Source organism: Primulina tabacum, chromosome 4 (genome assembly GCF_025594145.1).
Source record: "Primulina tabacum isolate GXHZ01 chromosome 4, ASM2559414v2, whole genome shotgun sequence".
NCBI classification, from domain to species: domain Eukaryota; kingdom Viridiplantae; phylum Streptophyta; class Magnoliopsida; order Lamiales; family Gesneriaceae; genus Primulina; species Primulina tabacum.
Window position 1 is genome coordinate 44,255,996 of NC_134553.1, and position 11,257 is coordinate 44,267,252.

Below are 11,257 nucleotides of genomic sequence, written 5' to 3' on the forward strand. Positions count from 1 at the left end.
GTTTTATGACTTCTGTGTTAAATGCTCAATCTTCCTCAAGCTTACATCTTCTTAATCGAATTTTAAGCTAAAATATTTGATATCCCGTTCCATTTCTGGTTATACTTCCTAAAAAAAGGTGTTTTACTACCTTCCTTTTCTTGGGTTCAACTCTTCAAGATTCTTGTAATCTTGAAGGTATTTGAGATTTGTAAGCTAATGAAGTGTTAAATTTGATTCATGGGTCCCTCTTATGATGCGCCTTAACCGAGTCATGGTTTAGTGGTGCTCATATATCTATTGACTCACTGGAACTTGAAAGATAAATTCCTTTCAAAGGTTTGTTAATCATCTCATATATCCCGGGTTTGTTAATCATCTCATATATCCCGAGTGGCGCCCATAGTTGTATCGAATTGCTTGAACTTCTCGATTTTGCGCCATCTGTTTCTAGTGAATTCCCCAGAAGAACAATAGTAATGGAAGATGGCAAACAACATTTTCCTTCAATAGCACGACTCCTTAGTGGGTTGTCAACTCAATGGGTCAAGAGCACATTTTGTCTTTTGTTTTCTTCTGATAGAATGACCTAGTGAAAGGAAATTGCCCCTTAGAAAACATGTGTTGTACTGTCTAAAATCGTTGATTATCATTAGATCTACGACTGCTTCCTGTGATGTCCAGCCGATGTAGATTGCAACTCCAGACATAGCATAGACAAACAAGGTCGACGGTAACCAAAAATGTCTTCGAGACTGTCATGATGTAGGAAACAGTTGTTTTTTGAGAAAACGAAGTTTCTATCCAATTTGGCATCTTCTGGTATATTATTTTATTGGATCTCCATCGTATATTTAAATACAATTATAAATGGCGTATTTATTTATTGAAGATATTAGATAACTTGGTGATTGAGGCAAGATGGTCTTAAAATTGGTTATGTGAAGGAGATAATTCTCAACAAAAAAAAAAAAAAAAAAAACAAAACAAAAACGAAGCCAGCTAACACAGTTTGAAGTAAAAGAATTGAACCATATTGTAATTGAAACTATATATTATTAAAGCCATGTAGTGGGAACTAATTAGTAATGACCATTCCAGAGATTACCTTGGTTTGCAAAAACGTGTCCTTTTCTTGGTTAAAGTGTCCACTAACCAGTTTGCATGAGCAAAATGTCTCCATAGATGAACAGTTATGGTTCTAAAGTAACAATAACAAAATTATTGGTACAACTGTGAGGTACTAAAACTAATTGTTTAGTAACTTTTGAACAATTGTGGCACAGAATATTGTCAACATTTAATTTCTTTATTAAATAACGATATAAAATCATAAACTAAGCAGTTTGATGTATGTAAAAGTAAATTTTCTCCATGTATTTCAAGATTTTAGAAACATAACATTACTTTGTGTTCTCCATGAATCTAATATCAATTTTGATTGTGACGGAGCCTTTAGGAAACACAACTGATAGAAGTCGTAGATTCGGTTCGGTTCGATTCGATTCGGTTCGATTTAGTTATGGAACTGAAAACCAGCTTTGGATTTTTGGATTCCGTTTTCCAAATATAGTTCCGGTTGTGGTTCGTAGTCCAAACAAAACCAAAAGAGAATCTGACATCTGCCCCTGATTATTGCACATTTGTGCTCCTTCATTGTTATATAAATAGAGCTATAAATAGAGGAGAAAATACGCATTTTCACACGGACAAAGTGTTCTATAAATAGAGCTCTTCTATTCATTCTGAAATCATCCATTCTTCGAGTTTTCTCTCATCTTATAGCATTTGAGTGCTTAGTTCTATAATATTTGTGAGGTGTTTGAGAGAGAGTGTGTTCTCTTTGGAAATATAGTGAGTGAGTTGTACACCACAAAATATTATAGTGGAATTCTTTTCATCTTGCCAGTGGTTTTTACTCTAATAATTTTTAGGGGTTTTCCACGTAAATCTCGGTGTCTAGTTTATTCTTTATTTTCGGGTTTTATTATCTCAAATTACCGCAAGTGAGACCAACGACAAGATGGTCTGAAAATTGATTATATGAAAGAGATAATTCTCAAAAAAAAAAAAAAAAACGAAGCTAGCTAATACTGTTTGAAGTAAAAGAATTGAACCATATTGTAATTGAAACTATATATTCTTAAAGCCATGTAGTGGGAACTAATTAGTAATGACCATTCCAGAAATTACCTTGGTTTGCAAAAACGTGTCCTTTTCTTGGTTAAAGTGTCCACTAACTAGTTTGCATGAGCACAATGTCTCCATAGATCAACAGTTTTGGCTCTAAAGTAACAATAACAAAATTATTGGTGCAAACTGTGAGGTACTAAAACTAATTGTATATAACTTTTGAACAATTGTGGCACAAAATATTGTCAACATTTAATTTCTTTATTAAATAAATATATGAAATCATAAACTAAGCAGTTTGATGTATGTAAAAGTACATTTTCTCCATGTATTTCAAGATTTTAGAAACATAACATTACTTTGTGTTCTCCATGAATCTATTTTCAATTTTGATTGTGATGGAGCCTTTAGGAAACGCAACTGATAGAAGTCGTCGGTTCGGTTCGGTTCGTTTCTGATGTGATCACGCTGAAATGGATGAGCCGGGTAAAGAGCTTCAACGGATCGAAGCAGTAATTTTTAGTGTTTAGGAATTTGAGTGAATGTAATGGCTTGGAATAACACCTGCAAACAAGAAAGTAACTCGTGAATGGGCGCTGGAGGAGTGTCCGGCGTAACCACTCCGATGCTTAAGTCAGCAGGTTGAAGATGAACACAAGCAAATATATGAGAGAATATATGTGAGTGCTTGAAAGTTCAAAGATTCAGAATCATTAAATGAGAAGTATACATGCTATTTATAGTAGAAAATGAGGTAGGTACCTCGATTCCAGTGCCACCTACTAAGTATGACAAGTCGATTGTCCATACTATAGCTTTTGATGACTTCTAGGACACTTCAAGCCCAAGTGGTTCTGACAGATTAGACGACCTGTATCAATCATACTCAAGTGTGGTACAATTCTCGAGGTGGCCCTGGTGGTAAGGTACCCGGGTACTGGTCTAAGGGCCCGGGCTATCTGGTGATCACCCGGGAAGAGGAGAAATGCCCGGGTCTTGGGTAAAGTGCCTGGCATATTGGCTTTGATATGGGCTATCAAAATAATAAGCCTAGTTAATGATGACCCGAATCTTTATGGGGGAATCACCACCCATCCCTAAAATAGTCGGGCTAGAGTCTTACTCGCTGTCTTGATCAATCATACTTGTTCTTTCACAGAAAAATAATTAATAGCGTGTAAGAACATCGGGGGCTTCAAATATCCCATAGGTGGGATGAGTTATCGGGGTCTGATACCACCCGGGCTTAAGATAATATGCCGGGGCCCTCATGTCTCCCGGGCTTCGAATATTTTGTCGTTTAGTATTCTCGGGCAGTCAAAAGGGTGTCATTATAACACATGCTTTAGCATTTATACCGCCGAAAAATCGTTTCGTATTCCGAGGAGTAGATAAGTCTGATGCCTCGATAACCGTACACGTCCTTTCATCTGCCCGCACAACTTCCAAGATTCATCTCGACCCTCCGATAAGTTTAGATCAACGATGGAGATTAACTCCCTCCCCCTTATAGATAGTAGTTCACCTATTTTCAAAAAGTTACTTGCAAATTCAAACCATCGGCGAAGACTTTGCAAAATTTTTCTACGAAGCTTCTCCGTGTAAAATCACTTACCTCCGGTGATCTCCCACCGTCTGCAACTTCAAATCAACTTTTCCTCCAATCAACTCGTAAGTTTTCTCCCTCGAACTATGTCTAATTCCACTTCTTCGACCTCTGGAGCGAATGCGCGAGGCTCTCCTGGTGATGAGTCAACCGCGATGCGCTCTGATTCCTCCCCATCTTTCCCTCGCCGTCGCCTCCCTACCCAAACCTCCAAAAAACCAGCGGCCCACCAAACCAAGCTTTCCTCTTCCAAACCTTCTTCTTCGGGCACTTCCCGAGTCCTGAAAAAAGACAAGTGATAGGATCGATTAATAGATAGAAACGTGTTTAGAAGGGGGTTGAATAAACACTCACGATTTTTATAACCTTCTTCGAATGAAGTATCAGTTTTGTGATAAACTGATACTTAGGAATCTTGTCAGTCGATGACAATCAGTTTAACTAGGTATAGTTGTGGAAATAAACTGACTGAAAGATAGAATAAATGACTGAAATAATAATGCAAAGATTTATGGATGTTTGGAGATTTGAATAACTCTTACGTCACCCCTTCTATCACAAGGATAGGATATGCACTAAAAGACTTTGATCAATACAAAATTTGTACAGACCCACTTCAGTTTGGACTTAACACTGCCAAGACTGAAACTCTTAGTTAACAACAATTTTCACAGTTCTTCAACTGGATTTTAGCACGACTGATATAAGTAATATAGAGGTTTGTGCTAATAAACTCGAAAGGTAGCCTCAAATGCTACGAATATTTTTAATAAGTGTGAGCTTTTTGAATCTCAAATGAGAGTAAGAAATTTAGCAGAATAACAGCAAGCTTAAGAGAATGGATGAATCGTATATTTCAGCTCTATGTCTCATCTGCTCTTCTTTCTTATTTATAGGCTTTCTTCCAACTGTAATAATAAATACAATTTGAATCTTTTGTATCCGTTGATTGCCACGTCAAAATTCTTCTGATACTCATACACTGTTCTCTGAAATGCGACGTCCCACCACAAGTTACAAGCTGCTTTGTACTATTGTCGGTTGAATGTCCTTTTCAACTGATGACGTGTTCAGCTGAATGATCAACTGATAAGTAGCTACACAACTGAGTATATCAACTGATCAGTATCCAACTGATCAGTCAGTTGACAAGGTAGATTCAGTTCGGCTGATAACTCCAGTTTATCAAATCGTGTGTTCGTTGATCAGTTAGTTTAACATATTGATATCTAATTTTGTCAAACCACCGAAATTAAGTTAACAACAATTTCCCCTTTTTTGGTGATTGAAAAAACTTTGTAAAGTATGAACTGATCAACTGATCTCGAAATAGTATTTAATTTCATTGTAGATAAAATAACTTTTCCAATGTACAGATTCGTACAAAGAATGAAATAAGTGTCTAATCTTATGTACAGATTCGTACAAAGAATAAAGAATACAAAATCTTCAAGTCTTCAACCATTCAACTGAAGTGAGTTGATCTTCACACATTCTTTTTCTTTCCTTTGTCTTCTTCTGTTTCTTTAATAATTTCCCCCTTTTTGTCAAGTACATCCACTTTTCTTGTGAGTATGCGGACATCTGCTGCAATATCTGATACTACATTTATCATAATGTCCTGCAGCAGGTCAATTCTTTTAGTGACCTTTTCTTCAAGAAAGTCAAATCGCCTGCCAACTAGGGTTTGAGTCTGGAAGTACGATTCAGTTGACAATCTGTCTTTCTTGATTTCCTCAATTTGAATATAAAGAGCAGATACACTCATGTTAAGCTGATTCAGTCTGTCGGTTGTAAATTCATAATTTGAATCAAGCTTTAATGTATGTGCAAGCTGAGTAGATTTTATTGCAAAGATATCATTCATCATACTGAGTAGGTTTGACTGAACGGTTTGGAGTTCTTCAAACAAGGCATCAGTGTCTGAAATTCTAGGAGACATGGCTCCATAAATTTCTGGGATCTGTTTCCTTTGTTCTTGATTAAATACAATCATCGCATCGTCAGTTGGTTCTGTTATAAACACAGCTATCTCTGAAATATCTGCAGTTAAATGGTCCTGGGAAGGAGATGAAACAGATGGAAGAGCAGAGGTAGAAGAAGGTTCTCAGTTTGTTCTACAACTGCTGCTCCAGTTGGATCAACAACTGATTCTTCAGCTGGTTTAACAATTGGTTCTGTCTGTACAGTTTGGTTCAAAATTGTCCTGTTCAGTCACAACTTCTGACAGAAGTGGCAGTTCCAGTTGATCAAAATTGAGCTCCCCAGCTGGTCCTTCAGTTGTAAGTATATCTTCAACTAATCTTGAAGTGTCTAGCTGAATATCTGAGGTGACCTGATTTGATGACCTCATCTAGGTTTGCTAGAGACAATTCAGCTTCAGTATATGGCGGTTGATCAGCATTTGAAGATTGAGGAAGTGAAGATGAGGATGGTGGAGCAGCTGATGAGAAAGGTTCAGTTGCTTTGGGAGAAGCTGCAAGAGCTGAGTCTATGGGTGGTTCTTGAACTGACTTTCCAGCTGGCTCTTCATCAGATGATAAGTCTTGTTCACTCGCTGGAATGATTAGTTTTTAACCCATTTCCCAATCCTTGATTTGCATCTGCAAGCAGATAAGATCCGAGTTTAGTTGATTGTATACCGCTGAGTCATTGACAGCAGTCGGACTTGAAGGATCAAAATTTTGACGCAACTCAGCAACAATCTGCTGAAGCTTCTTGGCTCTCAGCTGATCAAACAAATATGTTTTGTGTTCTAGACCCTGAATGACTGTTGAAGCTTTGACTACTCTCAGAACTGTAGCCTCTAGCTGAATAAACTTCTTCAGTTTAGTCTCGACTGAAGCTGTTTAGCAAAAACTTTAGTTATGAATTTGATCTACTCATTGTAGGTCTTGAGTTTCTCTGCTGCAAAATCGTTGATCTCTTGCCAGATGAGATCAATATCCGTCTGAACCGCATTGGTTGGTATGGGTTGTTCTTGCATCTTCCCTTTCCCTTTGGGATCAGTTAGAATGTGAGGAATGCTCAACCCTGACGTTGTTGCATCAATTTGTTCTCTGATTACTATTCCCTTTGGTCTGGGAGGAGGTAAAGGAGTGTAACCAGTGATAGCGATTGGTGGAGCCTTAAATCCAGCAAGCTTCTTTTTGTCACCAGATTCAGTGAGTTTCTTCTTCGGCAAGATGGTAGAGAGAGGCAACTGATCCTCAGTTGAGGGTTCAGTTGGAATGGCCTTCAGTGGGACAGCCTGAATGGGCTGTTCAGCTCCTGACTACATCAGTCGATCAGTTGGGATGGTTCCAACTGCAGCAGCAGGCTTGGTCTTTAAGGTTCGAGGCTTCTTCATTATTTTGGGAGAGGGAGTTCTCTCAGAATCAGTTTCGCTGACAATTAGTTTGCACTTGATTGTCTTCTTTTGATCCTCCTTTCTTGCTTTCTTGACCGATTTGGGAGCTCCTCCCATCCCAATTTTCTTTTTCACCTTAATGAACTGTTCAGGTGACAAGTTCAATTTGGCCTTTGGTGCCAGTACATTCTTATCATTGAACACTTTGAACTTGGATGATTTCTCAGCAGTATCACCCACTAGCTCCTTCATTTTTAGTAGAAAACTGATTTGCACGGCATATTCCCGTGACTGTTTTGTTGACTGAAGCATATTTTTTAGAATGGTGAAAATTATATTTCTCCAGTTTACCCTTTTCTCAGCCATGATCACCGTCATGACTTGAAATTTTTCAAGAGTAAGAGCAGCAAATGAACCAGCTTTAGCTAGTATCCCCTTTGCTGAAATATCTGCCAGTAGTTGAATTTCTGGCTTGAGCTCTTTCTTTTGATCGGAAACTTTGATTTTCTGACCATCAGCTGATAGAAGAGACTGCATTTCTTCAATATCAGAAGTTTTTACCTCAGAGAAATGGATTAGCCCATCAGTAGGCAGTTGAAATAGTATCAGTGACGTTTCCATCAACAGTAACATAACCAGTTGAGTAGAAATCATGAAGCTCTTGTGGATAAATTTCCTGAGAGGATTGTCCCAGAAATATCTTTAAGCCGGCTGCTTCTAGCTTCGGAAAGACTTTCTTGACATCGGCATCATTTACTGATAGAATAGATTCAAAGTCGATAGCCATAGCATTTAGAATATGTGCGGAAATTTGATTTGCCATTGCTGAGAGTAGGAAAATCTGAAATTTTGCAAGATAAAAACTCTGAATGAGAATTTGCTATGAAGAGTAAAGTTCACGTAACTGAATTGAAGCGGGCAAAGATACATATGTAAGTAACTGTACAAATTCTGGACACGTTTCAGTCCACGAAAATTTGAAAAATAGTGTGTACGTGTGCTGCAAACGTGTGTACAATTTTAAATGGTTCAAGTGGGTCCACGTTTTAAAACACTGTTCATTATTTAATGCAAAAACTGACAGTCACGTCACTTGATTTGGAATAAAACACGATTAATTAGTTAACTTATATGAGAAGATTAGCTAAATTATCAACTGAACGATCAGTTGTGAAATTGATTCATTTCAGATGAAAATTCACTAACCACTGTCTTCTCGGTTAACCTCTTAAAATCGATATCCCCCCTTAATAAATGTATGTTTTAAATTATGAAAGTTTAAACGAAAAATATAATGACGTAATAAGATAAATCTTATGCTTCAGAAGATAAAACGTCGAATGTACTGATTACGTCTCTTCAGTTGCTTTGAGCTTGTGTTATAAATAGAAGTAACATGGTTAGTCTTAACAAATTGGCAACTAAATATTTCAAGAAACAAAATGGCAGGTGCAAGCAGTTCAAAGGTTCCAGATATGGCTGACGAGTTTATGGATGCACCACTGGAGACCAGAAAGCTTGCTATGGAAGATGAAGTCTTCCACAAAGTTCTCTGATTTTGGCCGAAGCTTCAAGATCTTCAGCTCCTCCAGCAGGAAGGAGCAGTTGCTACCCCCGAACGGGTGGCACAAATGAAGAAATATCGGCGACGTTTGCGCGTTGCTGATGAGGTGGACATCTTCACGGATGAAGGTGTCTACCTGCTGATACTGAAGAAGGAAAAGTGGACTCTGAAGCGCATTGCGATTTCAGAAAGTTTCCTGAAGACTACCACATGGGTTTTAACTGGTTGGTTGACCTCGTGGCTGTCTGCTGTTAAGAAGGAAATCAAAAATGTACGCTCCAATTATAATAAATGAAATATTTGATTTTATCGTTGCCTTTTACTTTTCATCATACAAACTGGTGTTAAATGAATATCATTCAACTGAGAATACTACAACTGAAATGATAATAACCGGAAAATAACTGACTGAGCGATTAACATATGACAACATACTCAGTTACGAAAAAAAACTAGTAAAAGCCATGATATATAATCAAGTTAAATCAGTTAAACCAAGTATATTGCGAAAGTAAGAAAACTTAGTCTTGGGTAATGGTTTGGTGAAGATGTCAGCTGCTTGTTGTTCAGTTGAAACATAATCCAGTCTGATGGATTTCTTCAAGGCATGATCTCTGATGAAGTGATGACTGACATCTATGTGCTTGGTCCTTGAGTGAAGAACTGGATTGTAAGTGATAGCAATCGTGCTAGTATTGTCACAAAATATGGGTTATTTTTTGGCAATAACTCCATAATCTTTCAGTTGTTGCTGGATCCAGAGCAGTTGGCCACAGCAGCTTCCAGCAGCAAGGTATTCTACTTTAGTTGTGGAAGTGGCCATTGATGTTTGCTTCTTGCTGAACCAGGAGATCAGTCTGTCTCCTAGAAACTGACATGATCCACTGGTACTTTTAAGATCTAGCTTACATCCTGCATAATCTGTATCTGAATATCCAACTAAATTGAAAGATGAGTCTTTAGAGTACCATAACCCAACATTTGGCGTGCCTTTAAGATACTTTAAAATACGTTTGGCAGCTGAAAAATGCGATTGCTTAGGGTTTGATTGAAATCTAGCACACATACATACAGCAAATACAATATCAGGACGACTGGCAGTTAGGTACAATAATGAACCTATTAAACCTATGTAGATTGTTGCCTCTACTGATATTCTCCCTTGATCAGTGTCCAGTTTTACTGATGAACTCATGGGAGTACTTGCAGCTGAATATGATTCCATTCCAAATTTCTTGAGCAATTCTTTTGTGTATTTAGTTTGACTGATGAAAATACCAATCTCCAGTTCCTTTACTTGCAGTCCAAGGAAAAATGTCAGTTCACCCATCATGCTCATTTCAAATGTGTCCTGCATCATCTTAGCAAATTTCTCGCATAATTTGGGGTTAGTTGACTCAAATATGATGTCATCAACATAAATTTGAACAAGTAAAATATGATCATTCTTAGAAAATTTGAACAATGTCTTATCAACTGATCCAACGGTAAAATCATGATCAGTTAAGAACTTTGAAAGTGTCTCATACCAAGCCCTTGGAGCTTGTTTAAGACTATATAAAGCTTTGTTCAAATAATAGACATGATTAGGAAAAGAGTGAGTGATAAAACCTGGAGGTTGTTCAATATAAACTTCTTTTTGCAACTGACCATTCAGGAATGCACTCTTTACATCCATCTGGTAGACTTTAAAGTTTTTGAACGATGCATAAGCAAGAAATATTCTGATAGCTTCCAGTCTTGCAACTGGTGCATATGTTTCATCGTAATTAATTCCTTCTTCTTGCATGTATCCTTGTGCTACTAGCCTTGCTTTTTTGCGCACAACTGAACCATCTTCTTTCAGTTTGTTCCTGTACACCCATTTTGTACCTATAATAGTTTTTGAAATTGGTCTTGGAACTAGGTTCCAGACTTTGTTATGTGTAAACTGATTTAGGTCCTCTTGCATAGCGTTTATCCAGTTAGGATCAGCAAGGGCCTCGTCAATTTTCTTTAGTTCCAATTGTGAGACAAAAGCAGAATGAATAAATAAGTTAAGCATTTGATTTCTTGTTCTTACTGGGTCAGATGGATCACCTATTACCAATTCTGGTGGATGTGATTTCTTCCATCTGATTTCAGTGTTTGCTGCTTCTGTATCAGCAACTGCTTCTATTCGTAACTGAATGTTTTCAGTTTCAGACTTTCAGTTGGAGCTGTATCAGTTGGTAGCTGAATATTTTCTGTTTGCTCCACCAACTGATTATTAGGAGCAGCTTCCTATTCCATTGGTTGATCTAACACTTCTGGTTCAGGTGTTTGAAGGATGTTTCGATTGATATGATTTTCTTATTCATTTTCATCCTCCAAACTGATATCTGTAAATCTATCAACTAGTTCAACTGGATCAGTTGGCTTATTAGTTAGTGTAGTTTCATCAAAAACAACATGGATAGATTCTTCAACATTTAACAAATTTTTATTGAAGACTCTATATGCTTTGCTAACTGAAGAATATCTAAGAAATATTCCCTATGTAGATTTAGCATCAAAACTTTTAAATGATTTTTACCATTATCGAGTACAAAACATCTGCAGCCAAATATCTTGAAATAAGATACCACACTTTTTCTTCCATGCCAGA